Below are 7,360 nucleotides of genomic sequence, written 5' to 3'. Positions count from 1 at the left end.
AAAAATTATGAATATGGCTATAACTTTAAGTTGTAGGAATTATAGATATAGGTTTAGAAACTAAACATGAAGTATATGATAAATCTAATTATTATTATTATTAACACTGTTATTATTACCATTATATTGTTAAAGTAAATTATCATTATTAATAATATTAGAATTATTATTATTATTATCACTATTATTACTATCATTATTAATGTCATTCTTATCATTATTAGTATTAAGTATTATTAAAAATAGAAATATTTTTTTTACAATAATAATTAATAATACATATTATTATATTTTTATTATTAAAATAATAATAAATAAGTCATATGTAAAAATATATAAACTAATATATAAATATATATTTTTATCATACATAAATCTTGATATAAATTCTTTTTATGATGAATGATAAATATTAGATATATAAGATATATAAATTAAATATAATAAATTTATCTATATAATATATAATATAACAAGTGTATTATTAATAATATATAAACTTCTTCGATTACAATTATGTATATTAATAATTACACAAATGATATAGGTTCATGAATCCGAGGCCAACCCTGCATTGTTCAATATAGTCATATGTATTTTTACTACAAAATAGATTAGGTGAGTTCATTTGATTCACTTTTACTCTTTACATTTTTGGGACTGAGAATACATGCGCTACTTTTTCAACTTCTTTATTAAATGCTTTTGAAATACATTTTGAACTGCGAATACATGAAATACTTTTATAAATGTTTGACGAGATAGACACAAGCAAAACATTCCTCGAATGAATTATGTGGACGTGATAATTGCCACCATTGAATTATGTGGACGTGATAATTGCCACAATTGATATGAATATTTTTCCCCTGATTATTATTACTTGGTAACCTAAGAATTAGGGAACATCACTAATTTTGAGAATTAGTGCACGCCTAATTGACGTGAATCCTAAAGGTAGCTACCGGGTTTAACACCCCCACCCAGAATGTTCACTGGACGGAAGGGCTAGTGGGCGTGGTGTTTAGTACTTCGAAGTTTATATGATTATTATACAGACAAGATGTTCTGTTTTGGGGATATTATTATACGCATTATATGTTAAGGTCGGTTACCAAGCCAAGCTATGAAAGCAATGAAAAGTGAATGTGATGTATCGAGAGAATGATTTTATACACAGGTTATGTGAATGTTATTTTAGTGCACGAGATATGTGTACGGTTACTAAGATTTATGAAAGATGATTTCGTACACGATAAAGGTGTACTGTATTTAAAAGATATCGCATGTGCATTACAGGTGGGTATAGGATTCGGGCCCATTTGTACCATGCAGCATTTAAATCTTGTGGTCTATCAAAATGATGAATTTTATTGATTTATGATAAACCTATGAACTCACCAACCTTTTGGTTGACACTTGAAAGCATGTTTATTCTCAGGTATGAAAGAAATCTTCCGCTGTGCATTTTCTCATATTAGAGATATTACTTGGAGTCATTAATGACATATTTCAAAAGACGTTGCATTCGAGTCATCGAGTTCATTAAGATTATTATTAAGTCAATTATAGTTGGAGGTATTATGAAATAGTATGCTTGCCATCAACTTTCGATGTAAAGAAAGTTTGTCTTTTAAAAACGAATGCAATGTTTGTAAAATGTATCATATAGAGGTCAAGTACCTCGCGATGTAATCAACTATTGTGAATCGTTTATATTGTATATGAACGGGGCATTTCAGAAGTGGCTTATAGACAGATTACGGGTCCGGAGATAATACAAGAAACTACCGAGAAGATCATCCAAATTCAACAACGGTTGAAAACTGCCCAAAGTCGACAAAAGAGCTACGCTGACATTAAAAGAAAAGATATAGAATTTGAAATTGGAGAGATGGTCATGCTTAAAGTTGCACCTTGGAAAGGCGTTGTTCGATTTGGTAAACGAGGGAAATTAAATCCAAGGTATATTGGACCATTCAAGATTATTGATCGTGTCGGACCAGTAGCATACCGACTTGAGTTACCTCAACAACTCGCGGCTGTACATAACACTTTCCACGTCTCTAATTTGAAGAAATGTTTTGCTAAAGAAGATCTCACTATTCCGTTAGATGAAATCCAAATCAACGAAAAACTCCAATTCATCGAAGAACCCGTCGAAATAATGGATCGTGAGGTTAAAAGACTTAAGCAAAACAAGATACCAATTGTTAAGGTTCGATGGAATGCTCGTAGAGGACCCGAGTTCACCTGAGAGCGTGAAGATCAGATGAAGAAGAAATACCCGCATCTATTTCCAGAAGATTCGTCAACACCTTCAACAGCTTAAAATTTCGGGACGAAATTTATTTAACGGGTAGGTACTGTAGTGACCCGAACTTTTCCATGTTTATATATATTAATTGAGATTGATATTTACATGATTAAATGTTTCCAACATGTTAAGCAATCAAACTTGTTAAGACTTGATTAATTGAAATAGGTTTCATATAGACAATTGACCACCCAAGTTGACCGGTGATTCACGAACGTTAAAACTTGTAAAAACTATACGATGACATATATATGGTTATATATATAGTTAACATGTTTTTATTATAAGTATGTATCTCATTATTTATTTTAACAATGAGTTATATACATAAAAATGAGACTATTAATTTAAGAAACTCGAAAACGATATATATAACGATAATCATTATAACAACGTCTTACTAGGTACATATGAATCATATTAAGATATTGATACACTTGGTTAATTATGTTAAATGATAAGTAAATATATTATTAAGTGTATTAACAATAAAATACATATGTAAAAATAAGACTACTAACTTAATGATTTCGAAACGAGACATATATGTAACGATTATCGTTGTAACGACATTTAACTGTATATACATCATACTGAGATATATTATATATCATAATATCATGATAATATAACAATTTAACATCTCATTTGTTATAATAAACAATGGGTTAACAACATTCAACAAGATCGTTAACCTAAAGGTTTCAAGACAACATTTACATGTAACGACTAACGATGACTTAACGACTCAGTTAAAATGTATATACATGTAGTGTTTTAATATGTATTCATACACTTTTGAAAGACTTCAATACACTTATCAAAATACTTCTACTTAACAAAAATGCTTACAATTACATCCTCGTTCAGTTTCATCAACAATTCTACTCGTATGCACCCGTATTCGTACTCGTACAATACACAGCTTTTAGATGTATGTACTATTGGTATATACACTCCAATGATCAGCTATTAGCAGCCCATGTGAGTCACCTAACACATGTGGGAACCATCATTTGGCAACTAGCATGAAATATCTCATAAAATTACAAAAATATGAGTAATCATTCATGACTTATTTACATGAAAACAAAATTACATACCCTTTATATCTAATCCATACACCAACGACCAAAAACACCTACAAACACTTTCATTCTTCAATTTTCTTCATCTAATTGATCTCTCTCAAGTTCTATCTTCAAGTTCTAAGTGTTCTTCATAAATTCCAAAAGTTCTAGTTTCATAAAATCAAGAATACTTTCAAGTTTGCTAGCTCATTTCCAATCTTGTAAGGTGATCATCCAACCTCAAGAAATCTTTGTTTATTATAGTAGGTTATCATTCTAATACAAGGTAATAATCATATTCAAACTTTGGTTCAATTTCTAAAACTATAACAATCTTATTTCAAGTGATGATCTTACTTGAACTTGTTTTCGTGTCATGATTCTGCTTCAAGAACTTCGAGCCATCCAAGGATCCGTTGAAGCTAAATCCATTTTTCTCTTTTCCAGTAGGTTTATCCAAGGAACTTAAGGTAGTAATGATGTTCATAACATCATTCGATTCATACATATAAAGCTATCTTATTCGAAGGTTTAAACTTGTAATCACTAGAACATAGTTTAGTTAATTCTAAACTTGTTCGCAAACAAAAGTTAATCCTTCTAACTTGACTTTTAAAATCAACTAAACACATGTTCTATATCTATATGATATGCTAACTTAATGATTTAAAACCTGGAAACACGAAAAATACCGTAAAACCGGATTTACGCCGTCGTAGTAACACCGCGGGCTGTTTTGGGTTAGTTAATTAAAAACTATGATAAACTTTGATTTAAAAGTTGTTATTCTGAGAAAATGATTTTTTATTATGAACATGAAACTATATCCAAAAATTATGGTTAAACTCAAAGTGGAAGTATGTTTTCTAAAATGGTCATCTAGACGTCGTTCTTTCGACTGAAATGACTACCTTTACAAAAACGACTTGTAACTTATTTTTCCGACTATAAACCTATACGTTTTCTGTTTAGATTCATAAAATAGAGTTCAATATGAAACCATAGCAATTTGATTCACTCAAAATGGATTTAAAATGAAGAAGTTATGGGTAAAACAAGATTGGATAATTTTTCTCATTTTAGCTACGTGAAAATTGGTAACAAATTTATTCCAACCATAACTTAATCAACTTGTATTGTATATTATGTAATCTTGAGATACCATAGACACGTATACAATGTTTCGACCTATCATGTTGACACATCTATATATATTTCGGAACAACCATAGACACTCTATATGTGAATGTTGGAGTTAGCTATACAGGGTTGAGGTTGATTCCAAAATATATATAGTTTGAGTTGTGATCAATACTGAGATACGTATACACTGGGTCGTGGATTGATTCAAGATAATATTTATCGATTTATTTCTGTACATCTAACTGTGAACAACTAGTTGTAGGTTACTAACGAGGACAGCTGACTTAATAAACTTAAAACATCAAAATATATTAAAAGTGTTGTAAATATATTTTGAACATACTTTGATATATATGTATATATTGTTATAGGTTCGTGAATCAACCAGTGGCCAAGTCTTACTTCCCGACGAAGTAAAAATCTGTGAAAGTGAGTTATAGTCCCACTTTTAAAATCTAATATTTTTGGGATGAGAATACATGCAGGTTTTATAAATGATTTACAAAATAGACACAAGTACGTGAAACTACATTCTATGGTTGAATTATCGAAATCGAATATGCCCCTTTTTATTAAGTCTGGTAATCTTAGAATTAGGGAACAGACACCCTAATTGACGCGAATCCTAAAGATAGATCTATCGGGCCCAACAAGCCCCATCCAAAGTACCGGATGCTTTAGTACTTCGAAATTTATATCATATCCGAAGGGTGTCCCGGAATGATGGGGATATTCTTATATATGCATCTTGTTAATGTCGGTTACCAGGTGTTCACCATATGAATGATTTTTATCTCTATGTATGGGATGTGTATTGAAATATGAAATCTTGTGGTCTATTATTATGATTTGATATATGTAGGTTAAACCTATAACTCACCAACATTTTTGTTGACGTTTTAAGCATGTTTATTCTCAGGTGATTATTAAGAGCTTCCGCTGTCGCATACTTAAATAAGGACGAGATTTAGAGTCCATGCTTGTATGATATTGTGTAAAAACTGCATTCAAGAAACTTATTTTGTTGTAACATATTTGTATTGTAAACCATTATGTAATGGTCGTGTGTAAACAGGATATTTTAGATTATCATTATTTGATAATCTACGTAAAGCTTTTTAAAACCTTTATCTATGAAATAAAGGTTATGGTTTGTTTTAAAAATGAATGCAGTCTTTGAAAAACGTCTCATATAGAGGTCAAAACCTCGCAACGAAATCAATTAATATAGAACGTTTTTAATCAATAAGAACGGGAAATTTCAGTTACAACGATAATCGTTACATATATGTCTCGTTTCGAAATCCTTAAGTTAGTAGTCTTGTTTATATGTATATAACTCATTGTTAATATACTTATGGAGATACTTACTTATCATAATCTCATGTTAACCATATGTATATCCATATATATATCGTCATGTCGTTTTTACAAGTTTTAACGTTCGTGAATCGCCGGTCAACTTGGGTGGTCAATTGTATATATGAAACATATTTCAATTAATCAAGTCTTAACAAGTTTGATTGCTTAACATGTTGGAAACATTTAATCATGTAAATATTAATCTCAATTAATATATATAAACATGGAAAAGTTCGGGTCACTACACCTTTGAAGCTAGATCTATTTTTCTCATTTCCAGTAGGTTTATCCACAAAACCTGAGGTAGTAATAATGTTCATAACATCATTCGATTCATATATATAAAACTACCTTATTCGAAGGTTTAAACTTGAAATCACTAGAACATAGTTTAGTTAATTCTAAACTTGTTCGCAAACAAAAGTTAATCCTTCTAACTTGACTTTTAAAATCAACTAAACACATATTCTATATCTATATTATATGCTAACTTAATGATTTAAAACCTGGAAACACGAAAAACACCGTAAAACCGGACATACGTCGTCGTAGTAACACCGCGGGCTGTTTTGGGTTTGATAATTAAAAACTATGATAAACTTTGATTTAAAAGTTGTTCTTCTGGGAAAATGATTTTTCTTATGAACATGAAACTATATCCAAAAATCATGGTTAAACTCAAAGTGAAAGTATGTTTTTCAAAATGGTCATCAAGACATCGTTATTTCGACTGAAATGACTACCTCTTACAAAAACGACTTGTAACTTATATTTCTGACTATAAACCTATACTTTTTCTGTTTAGATTCATAAAATAGAGTTCAACATGAAACCATAGCAATTTGATTCACTCAAAACGGATTTAAAACGAAGAAGTTGTGGGTAAAACAAGATTGGATATTTTTTGATTGTTGTAGCTACGGGAAATATTGTAACAATTCTATACAAATCATATCCTAGCTAACTTATATTGTATCTATAGTTTCTATTATATTGCTAAAATGATGACATCATAAAAAAGCAATTTCATTTGTTAAAAAAAATTAAAATAAAAAAGAAAAAATCTAAGCCATGTGGATGATGTCATTAACATTAATTAATTAAATTTTTAAAGAATTTAGAATTTACGGAGTATTAAACCATTTGGATTAAAAAGCTACCTAACAACAAACGCCAGTAACACCATGGACTTTTGCTGCTCATCCAAACCCTAAAAAAAACACTTTTAAAATCCCAAATCGCCTCAATTGCCAGATGAATTCTTGAGCATTTTATCCCAAAAATCATAATCTGTCGTTTGTAGGGATTGTTCATAAACTCCCGATTTGCCCTAAGTTTCTTAACATGTTAGTTTTTCTTATTTTTTCAAAAAAATATTCCATGAAAGGTTAGTTTTTCCTAAACCGCCTTAATTAACAGGTTAGTGTTTCTTATTTTTTTCGATTATATCTTAGGATTTATGCTTAGT

The sequence above is a fragment of the Rutidosis leptorrhynchoides genome, chromosome 1 (assembly GCF_046630445.1).
Source record: "Rutidosis leptorrhynchoides isolate AG116_Rl617_1_P2 chromosome 1, CSIRO_AGI_Rlap_v1, whole genome shotgun sequence".
Taxonomy (NCBI): Eukaryota; Viridiplantae; Streptophyta; class Magnoliopsida; order Asterales; family Asteraceae; genus Rutidosis; species Rutidosis leptorrhynchoides.
Note: the sequence above shows the minus strand (reverse complement) of the source record.